Raw genomic sequence first — 11,150 nt, 5'->3', positions numbered from 1 at the left:
TCCGATAGGTTAAAAGAATTGCGTGAGATTATTTTGTACGATATTTTGATTGAATTAAACATATTTTTCAACAATTCGAATTATTAACATAAATTTCAAATGGCTAATAACAACAAAAAACTGGGGATACTTAATAGCACTAATAATCTATAGCTTGTACTTTTGCTGTCTTTATAAGCTGTCAAAAAGGCTCTACGTGCCTCGCGTAATCCAACTATGCGCCCTTCGTAGTCTTATACTGCACGGCTACGGCAAATCCAAATCGCTCCGAAATGATTTTCTAAAGAGTCTCCACCAATTCCGTATCATTTAGAACATATATAACATTTGTACTAAATGCTACATCGCTTTCACCGACCAACAGATGGCGCTGCTAGTAACAATATAAATAAAGTACGGACCAATTGAAATCTCTCTCAACACTACACGTTCCTTTGCTCTCTTTCTTCATCAAACTAACAAAATTGGAACAATAATAATTTGGCCAATTTATTTAATTTTTTATATATTATTAAATACATGATATTTCAAATGAAATTCAACGGAAAAAAATTAAATAAATTGGCCAAATTATTACACAGAGAAAAATGAGGCTACGTTCAACACCACAGAACATTGCAAAGTGTCAAAACGCAACAGTATTTGTGAAAATCACAACAAATGTTCAGATTAGTATTTGTGTGGAACGCACCCAAATTCGTACTATATTGACAGCCAAACATTTGTTGCGATTTTCACAAATACTGTTGTAAAATGCCAAAATTATGTTTTTGTATTGGTGAAACCATGTTGGATTTCTCTCTGTGTATTGTTCCAATTTTTTTAGTTTGATGAAGAAAGAGAGCAAAGAAAAGTGTAGTGTTGAGAGAGATTTCAATTGGTCCGTACTTTCTTGATGTTGTTACTAGCAGCGCCATCTGTTGGTCGGTGAAAGCGACAATGATGAAAGAGAGAAAAGGAACGTGTAGTGTTGAGATGGATTTCAATTGATCCGTACTTTTTCTAAAACGATGATCAATGGTGGTCGAAATACCAAATCGATATCACTGTTGTAGTTATTGACACGAAAAAAAGTTGTCGTAGATTATCGTTTTAGAAAAATATACGGGCCGGTACGGACCAATTGAAATGTTTTCATTAATTGTCAAATCAGTGTACTAAATTATAGTCAAAAATGTTCAGTTTTTTTATTTATTCATTTTTTTAATAATTCAATGTTCAGTCAGAGATGACTGAAGCGCACCGAGTGACCGAGCAACGGCCGCACGGACACTGAGTTTGCGTGCTTAAAACATGCTCAGTGCGATATTGCGCTGCAGCACAAACAAACCCACTCCATGAAGAGAGTATAAGCGCACCAACGGAGTGCGCTACACCGCACTCGTACACAACGAAGAAACAATAGAGAGGATATACAAAGAAAGAAACACAAAGAAAAGAATAAGACAATACACACTCAACTCTTTATATGTGTGTATAAACCATAATAGGCAACAGAGTTAGAGTGCGCACACATTTCTTAACAACAAAGTCAGAGTGCGCACATAAACTCATAACGAAGTGAGTGTAAACGCACAGAGCAGAAAACGACTCTCAGTTGAGTTGCTGAATACGCTACTGAGCGTGCGCTTAGTCATCTCTGTGTTCAGTTTTGTTTTTCATCACACACGGAAGATTCTGATGAAAAATATAAATTAATTTTTTCATAGAATATATTTTTTTCGAACAATTGAAATATGTTATCTGACGTCGCCATCTATTGTTCGGTTAACATACTATAGTACTAAAACAAAGTTCTAAATGATACGGTATTTTGTGCTGAGCTGGCGGAGACTCTTTGATTAAATCTGATATCACTGGTTTTTTGTTCGCTTTCGTCACTAGGAATGACTTCGAAAGAAATTTTTTATTTGATATCAGCTTTTTTGTTATTATATTACTCTACAATAAAATTAACAAAAAGTCTATGTTCTTTCACATATTTGATCATGAATGCAATAAATTTGAAATATTAGGAAATAGTTCAATTTTCCGTATTTTTCTTGATATTATGATATAAAAAGACTTTGTGAAGGGTTACCATCTTAAGAAATTGCATTGTTTTCGGGGAAATGGCCGATTTGTGTAAGGCCAGATGATCGTTTTTCGGTTTTTCATCCATAAGACCACGCCAACTCCAATTTTTGCCATTTGATAGCTGGCCTCGAGACCTTTCCAACGATACCCAAAAATCTGAAATCAGTTGACTGGTTTGGGCAAAGTGGTCATTGGAAGGAAGGCCATTTCTAGGAGTTTCTAAGGCATGCGCTTATGACAAGGCCAAGATGGCGCCCAAATCAAAAAGTCGTAGAACAAAAAAGTCTTAGTTTTTGATGTACTTCATTCCCTGAAAGTTTGAAAAAGATCGGACAAAAAGTACGTATCGTAAACCATCTTAATTGTAACAATTGAAAAAATAGACTAATTTTCTGCAAAACTTTGAAGGATAACTGTTGTTTTTTATATCATATTTGAGAAGAACACGAAAAAATCTTCCGATATGAATATATGACTAATTTGTATTTTCTTAGACGCCAAAGAAAATGTTCAAACGGATGGTTCAATTTCGACGTTCTTGGGTATGTTGGAAAGGTCTCCACGAGTAGCTACGTGAGAAACATGTTCCGGGATGAACGGGCTGCGTTCAACGTCCGTTAAATGGGTAAAACTGGGAATTCCTCTCAATTTCCAAGTGGCTGTTTCTATGAAGGCGAATGGTTGATTCCCAAGTTTGAATGCATTTTCGTACTTCAATCATACCAGATGCCCTTCTAGGAAAAAAGTTCGAAATTTCGTGTATATATAGGCGAGTTCGACTTTCAGCACTAGGGTGCTTTCGTCACTCGCGCCTGCTGTAGCCGGCTGTGATAATGCGGTGGTGCAGCTGTGATTCTTACGGAAACCAGGTTGCCGTTCGTGTAGAAATGCATTGATTCAAGATAGCCAGATAACTGACTATTAATAAGAATCGCGAAAATTTTTGGGATTAGCCAAATTATGCTGATTGGGCAGTAATCAGAAATGGACTGAGTTTCATTTTTTCTTCAGCTATAGCTGAAGTGTATACACGAACTTTTAAACGTCTGACCGATTGCATTCAAATCTGACCAGTTGGTGTAGGTCTTTTATCTTTCGTCACAATTAACTTTTGGACCAAAATCAACCATCATGGAACTTCGAAATTCAAAAAACAATTTTCGGATAAGAGATTTTGAACTTATATTGAAATTCTAAATATATTGTTCAATTTTATTTTCAAAAACCATCATATCAAAATTGGAACTCATTTTCGAATTTATTTTTATTTGATTTTCGGATAAGCCACATTTCACATTTCAGTCCAGTGTTTTTTATTGTACATTTTATATCGTGTTAAATAATGTGTTTGTGAAAACAAACTCAAAATAATAAAGAATACTAATGATACCAGAGCTCGCGAAGCGAAGATAGGTTAGGAGCGAAGCGACGAGCCCGTTTTAGTTCTATTCATTCTGGACGTAGAACGTGTATGGAGAGCAATTATTTTAATGTTTTTATGGTTGAGCATTGGGGAGAAATGAATGTTCGGTCCAATGGTCTATGTGCCACGGTGAAATCTTCATTCTCAATATTATATATTATCGAGTGAATATGTGGAAACTCCACGTCCGAACCAAAATCTTGTTAAGCGTAAAATTCGTCGCCCAATCAACGAGACGGTGAAACGAACGTGCCTCACATCATCCGACGATCCAGGTATGTCGCGCGTTGATAACGCTGTTGATGAAACTGTCTCGACACCATCAGTTCATCAAAATGCAATGAATTTACGCAATTTGGTTCACGCTCCGGCCCGCAAACCGGTTATAAAAAATGCCTCACGCGCTCAAGCCAGCAATTTGCACGCCGTTACCACAGGTCAGCAATTTACACAAGAAAATTGTTCCATCAGTTCTACTGTCATCCAAACTGACGAAGAGCGTTCACATTTCACGCTTTTCAAATGACACCACCTGTGATGATATTTTGAGTCATTTGCGCTCCATTTGCTCCACATCCAACATTGTCAATGAGATTCAATGCAAAAGATTGACAAGTGGTGGCCGGCCAATTTCAAGCTACAAATTCATAACGTTCAAACTGACCTTTCCTCGTCAATATTTTGAACGTGTTATTAATCCGTCGATATGGCCAAGTTCAGTTAAGGCCTGTGAATTTGTGGACAAACCGAAACCTCCCTCGTCCACCAGTGCACCACATGTCAATTCAAACCGGCTGTCAAAAAACGGGATGCACCCAAATGGCCACATAAACAGAGTCAGAAACCATCCTCAGCCAATGTACGCCTATACACAGGCACTGACGACACCGAATGTGAACCATTGGTTCAATCCATTTGCTCAGCGCCCAAGCCACTACCGCGCAGCAAACTCCGAGCAACAGCAAAACCGTTTCGCCCATCGCGTGGGCAACAGACGATTCCGTTAAACCCCAAGCTGCACACAGCCGACGCGACACGCATCAGTGTCTATTACCAAAACATTCGCAGCTTGGGTAACAAACAGGATGAATTTTTCCACAAATGTGCTGCTTTCGGTTTTGACATAGTCATCTTGACTGAAACCTGGCTCAAACATAGCCACCTTAATGCCGAATTCTTCGATAGCACATACGACGTCTACCGCAAAGACAGATTATTTAGACGAGGTGGAGGTGTTCTCATTGCGCTCAACAATAAAGTCTTCTCTACTGAAGAAATTAAATTTGACAACGTGGACATTGAGCACGTATGCATTAAAGCGAGCTTGCCAACACACAACATTTTCATTTATAATGCATACATTCCACCGAACTCACCCAACGAAATCTACGCTTTGCATCGTTCAGCCATTGAATCACTCACGACGAATGCCGATGACGTTGTGATAGTTGTTGGTGACTTTAATCTGACAAACGTTGAGTGGATAAATGACGATGAGGATAGCAATGTGCTTGTTCCCTCTAATTTCCACTCCCAATGTGCTGCTGATTTCATTACCGGCCTGATGGGCCTGGGCCTCCAGCAAATAAATTCAATAAGAAATCGGAACCTCAAACTGTTGGACCTATTTTTTACTAACGACCATGCCAACACAACAGTGAGCGATGCTACTAAACTGTCATTGACGGATAAAATCGACATTCACCACCCTCCTTTGTTGATTGAATTTGAATGGCATCCGATTAACAATGGTTCGGAAAACCAGAATAGCACGCATTTAAATTTCAAACGGGCTGATTTTCAGCGCATGAATGAATATTTTGCTGCCGTCAATTTCGATGACTTATTCGCAAACAAATCACTTGCGGAGAAGGTGTCATCCCTTCATGACGTGTTAGCGAAAGCTATTCAGTGTACGGTTCCAACGTATGTCCGCAAGAACAACCGAAAATGCCCATGGAAAAACAATGAACTTCGGCATCTCAAGAATTTAAGGAAAAAGGCCTGGGATTACTGGAAGCTGACAAATGACAAACAGCCATTTGAAGAATTGCACGAGGAATACAGTGCAAAAAATACCGAGCTTTACAATCAGTATGTCGACAAAATGAAATCAAACTTGAAAAGTGATCCATCTTCGTTTTGGCAATATGTTAACTCCAAAAAGAGCACTGATAACATACCGAAAACCATGCGATTCGGCGACTCCAAGACAACCAGCGAATCGGAGCAAGCAAATTTATTTGCTAACTTCTTCGGGAGCAACTACTCCACTTCTACGACACCCAATAATCAACCGTCACCTCAGTCTGAGAACACCTCTTGTTTCCAGCTTGACCTAGACTTTGTCATGACTGAAATGACGAAGGTCAACACCAAGAAAGGTGTAGGACCCGACGGTATTCATCCTTTAATTTTGAAGGAGTGTGCTCCACCGCTTGCTAGCCCGTTGACTAAGATCTTCAATGAGTCGCTTTCATCTGGCATTTTTCCCGACGAGTGGAAACGATCGAGTGTATCAGCCATATTCAAAAAGGGTGCCAGATCGGACATTGAAAACTACAGGTGCATAGCAAAATTACCAACGATCGAAAAATTCTTCGAGCACCTCGTCAACGTAAAATTGCTTGAAACTGTTCGTGATCGCATCTCGCCTAACCAACATGGCTTTATGAAAGGACGATCTACAGCATCAAACCTAACCGAGTTTGTGTACTACGCCCAGAGTGGCCTGAACATTGGAGCTCAAGTTGATGTCCTGTACACGGACTTTACGAAAGCCTTCGATCGAGTTGATCACAGCATTTTGATTCAAAAATTGAGGTCATTCAATCTACCTCAAAATTTGCTGTCATGGCTTAAGTCGTACCTGGAAAATCGCGTTCAATTCGTCAAGCATGGAGCAAGTGAGTCGGACGATTTTACAGCGCCGTCGGGTGTCCCACAGGGGAGCCATCTGGGCCCGACACTGTTCCTGCTATTCATCAATGACATCGTTGATCAAATGCCCCCGGACATCATGATATTACTGTTTGCTGACGATATCAAAATTGCCAAAATCATCAAATCTCAGCAAGATTCGGAGATACTGCAACAAGCCATTGACAAACTTAAGCATTGGTGTGACGTGAACCTGCTGCACCTTAACCTCAAGAAATGTGCAGTGCTATCTATATACAAGAAACGTCAGCATTTCCATACAAACTACACCTATGGCGACCATGCCTTCGACAAAGTGACTGAACACAAGGACTTGGGTGTTCTAATTGACAGAAAGCTATCTTTTGCCAAACACATTGACATGGTCACTTCGAAGGCAACGGCTGCGCTTGGCTTTGTCAAACGCTTCTGCCATGATATCACCGACGTAATCACACTAAAGTCGCTGTATTTTGCATTAGTTCAATCGCACCTCGATTACTGCGCCATGGTATGGCTTCCATTCCACAAAATTCACAGTGACAAAATTGAATCCGTGCAACGCCAATTCACTATGTACGCTCGTCGAGAATACCCATCCGTGCATAACCAATACTCAATCACACCGTACGAGCAGCGATTGTCAGACTTGAACATGAATAGTCTTCGCCGTCGACGTGTCAACGCGTCACTGACTTTCTTCTACGACATCATCAACGGTAATGCTAACTGTCCAACAGTTAGTGACCAAGTCTCACTTAATGATGGGCGTTCATTGAGACACAGCGAACAATTCAAGGTGAATGACAAGCACATGAAGCTGGTGCGCGAAGCTCCAATTCCTCAAATGTGCAAAATGGCGAACATGGTGCCGGAACTGTTCACAGCTGCGACCTCAAAGAAGAATTTTGCATCATCGGTTCGCAGAATGGCGGACACCACTTTTGGATCGCTTTGCAAACTTAAATGACTACCTGGCCGCCTAGTCAACTTCTCATTCAGGTAACCTCATTTTTTGTATATGTTCTCCACGAGAACACCTTGATGCTGCCCACATTAATGATGAAATTTCGATTTTCATGTTGCCGTTAAACCTGATCCTGATCTCAAGCGGACAAACTCATCAATGACAACGCATATTGCCCGAATGCCATTTAGGTTGCTGCTGATTGAAACAAACAAGAGTGGGGCTGCCCCAGGTACCAACCACCTACGTGGTATTCGACTCATCGCACACGAATCACACAGCAAAATCGATACTAAAAGACTGACGAATTGTTCCCCATACATTCTCTTATGTGTATGGAAATGATGATGCTTATCTGTGATGTTTACACTTATTATTTATTGTAAATTTTGATTTTGTGCTTTGTTGTAGCCATCCATGAGTTGGCAACTTAATATTCTTATGTCTGAAATCAATTTTGAATTATTCATAATTAGCATCAAATGCTCTAGTTACGCTTCAAATCATAGTCCATGTCAACTCAATGCACTCTGCAATCAACATGGATCTGCCTTTAAGACGTAAAACTTCTCGTCAATTTATCCACCGGTATAAATTGAGCGACGACTTTTGCTGTCCTAGGGTCTCAAATTAAACGCGTAATTAAACGCTTCACATAGCCTTTGTTCCTTTGGAAACGTTTACCAAAGGTTATCATGGACCGTTTGCCATAGACTAATATCAAGCATTTCCATCTTGGTTGTATGACTTTTTTTTCGTTTTCATGTTCCGACTATTGTGAATACCGCATGATGTATGAAAAGAGCCAGGTTTTTAACGAGGCGAGAACTGATAGTTATGAAAAATTATCGCTACTAAATGTTTATTATTTTAAATATGTAACAGTCTTGCACTCTTTTCCGGCCAAACCTTAATCAAAAACCCACATTACATTCAGCCAGAGCTTGGCGGTGTTTATTAAAATAAAATAAATAAAAATAAAATATTTTCACCGTCGGGACAGTTTGAAAGCGATAAATCAAATCGGGTACGTTAGTGGGCTCTATACAAATTGCTGATTTTTTGTGCATGGGACGAAGGCGAGAGACAACATTTTTCAGAGAAACATGGTTGAAAGGAGTGCACAAGTGACTTCGGTTAATATACATGTTGAACAAACATTTTCGCTATCGAAAAGAGCGCGTGGGTTTTATGCAAAGTATATTCGACTATAATGTCCACACAAAAAAAAGTACGACAAATAAAATAAGATGCGAACAAGACCCAAATAAAAGGAAAATGAAATAGAATCATGAACATTTGAAAGGTTCGAAAAATGTATTCGTTTTCTTCTTGTCTGGTTTTTCTTTTTTTTTGGATATTGGTGATAAAGAGACGATAAGAACTATCCAAGCTTTGTGCACAAGCACACACATAAACACAATTAATGAGGAATGTACGTCGATGATTTCCTTTTGCCGGTTGTCGTTATGTCAATTTCGACACAGCCCAAAGGAATCGACAACATTTGCCAGAAATTATACCATAGACCCCGATAAACTGAACGCAATAAAACCATCAATTTTCATATAAATCGAATTGACATTGATTGTCGAATCAATTTCGAACGGTGTATGTGTATATCTGTCTCTTTCTCTCTCTCTTTCACACACACTCTTTCTGTCGCATAGTTTTGTGAAACGAACAGACAGAAAATTGAATGTTAATGGTAGAATATTTGAAACGATGGCATGTGTAGCTATCGGTTGACATGTTTGTTTTTTCCATGGCACCTTCATTTCACCGATCTTCTATATAAGAATATAACCGAATACTTGAATTGATAACTTCATTGTATGTAAGATGAAACCTTTCTCTTCTGTATTTTTTGTGTATTTTTTTATTGCGTTTGATAGTTAGATAAGAATTAATAGTTGTCTCATACTTGTGTTACTAACTTCGTGTTGCTTTGCAGCATCGGCTCCTCTGCTGCTTATGCTCGGCAGAGAGAAGGAAAGAAGAAGAAGGGAAAAAAATGGAAAAGAAGCATCGGTTTTTATTGCGTTGCTATTTTTGGATAGAAAGACATAACATAAAACTCAGCGTCAAAAGTGAATAAAAAGCGCCATTTCAGTGCTATAGTCTTATTGCTGTCATTGCGATTAGTATGTAGAATGAGAAAGGGAAAGAGCAAAGAAGAAGAAGAAGAAGAGAGAAGCAACACCGGACCGAAAAGGATGGAGACGAATGCCTTCAGTTTTATAAAAGTAGATGGGCGAGAAGACGCAATGAAGACGTTACCCAATTTTGCAAGTTATCGCTTGTCGCTTTAACGGCTAAGCATCTTCATATAGAATTGCACGTAAAACGTTTATGACAAACACGAAATGACACGAAGAAATTTCCAGAGAATATATACAGACAAACAACAAAAGCCGACTTAATCAGTGCATCTGTGGCCATTCACAACATACAGGTTTTTTCCCCCTTCTTTGTACAGGTATTATGTTGAGCCATAAGTTCAGTTGCACGTGTGCCATTTTGCATTGGTCTTTACCAAGTTTCTTGGAATTTTTGTTTATTTCGAAAATCCTTTCTCACAAAGAGAGAGTGAAAGATAGCGAGAGAGAGAGAGAGAGAGAGAGAACACGTTGCATTTGATGTTCACTGCTGAGCGCACTTTTTTCACTCCAGATACAATCATACGCCATTTTTCACCGTTGTTCACATTCCTTTTTCTGTTTTCTATTCATCACAACTGCATTCAGTGTTCAGGTCTGATGAATTTTGCATGTGGCTATCAATCCAACACCAAAATTGAATTCAACAGTAAGTCATATCGATATTTTGTTTTAATTTTTTTCAGTAATTTCGACAGAGAACAAAATGATAAATTTATCTTTGGGAATGTGAAAAATGTGCCCAGAAAAAATGGTGAGCAAAATGAATTCTATTGATCACCCAGTTTGGAGGTGCCTTGCTAATGAAAAATGACACACTTTCGATAAATTGAAAACAAAGACACGTTAATGATTGTGTAGTATCTTGTGGAAGCAATTCTCTTGCTCTTTCGAAATTGGATGGCTCCAAAAACTGTCATTAAGCAATTATTGAAACCTAGTATGGATACTTCATCCTACAATCGCTTCAAAGGTCATATTCAAGCAATGAAAAAAACAATTCCACTAAAAGTACTGTCATCAAAAGCCAATTTTCATACCTGCCCCGCAGAACGTGGGAAAATATCACGCTCATTCACACCAAACCAAACAATTCGAAAACTCGGGAATATGTTAAATTAATACCACCGCATATAACCAAAGGTAAGCAATTTTTCTATTTCCTTTGAATTCAATTGAAAGAAAAGCGAAAAAAATGGTTCAAATATATTTAAAAGCAATTTGAATGACGAGCCCACAACAAAGTATACGCTCCAACTAAAGTGTCAAGGCTATTCGTGGTTGGGGGTTGGGGTAGCACAGGGGTATCACAATATAATGAACACTCCATTTTCAACGGTCCTTCAAAGAATTATTATTAATGTTTGCATACGACCCGGACAGAAAACGCTTTTCTTTTATGCTGTCAAAAACAGTTTTTGAAGAATTCCACGTCGAGTTTTTCCAACACGCGGAAAAAAGAAAGATCAGTATACATTCATCAATTTCGTAGAGCTCGTGATAGAAAATTTACTTAACATTTTTAGGAAGAAAACCTTATTGTTAATTTTTTTCCTCTCTTCCTTATTTCACAGAAAATATTCAAAGCGAATAATTCTAGGTAGCC

This window comes from Sitodiplosis mosellana, unplaced genomic scaffold (assembly GCF_009176505.1).
Source record: "Sitodiplosis mosellana isolate CC-2019 unplaced genomic scaffold, AAFC_SMos_1.0 Smas_scaffold_6166, whole genome shotgun sequence".
Taxonomy (NCBI): domain Eukaryota; kingdom Metazoa; phylum Arthropoda; class Insecta; order Diptera; family Cecidomyiidae; genus Sitodiplosis; species Sitodiplosis mosellana.
Note: the sequence above shows the minus strand (reverse complement) of the source record.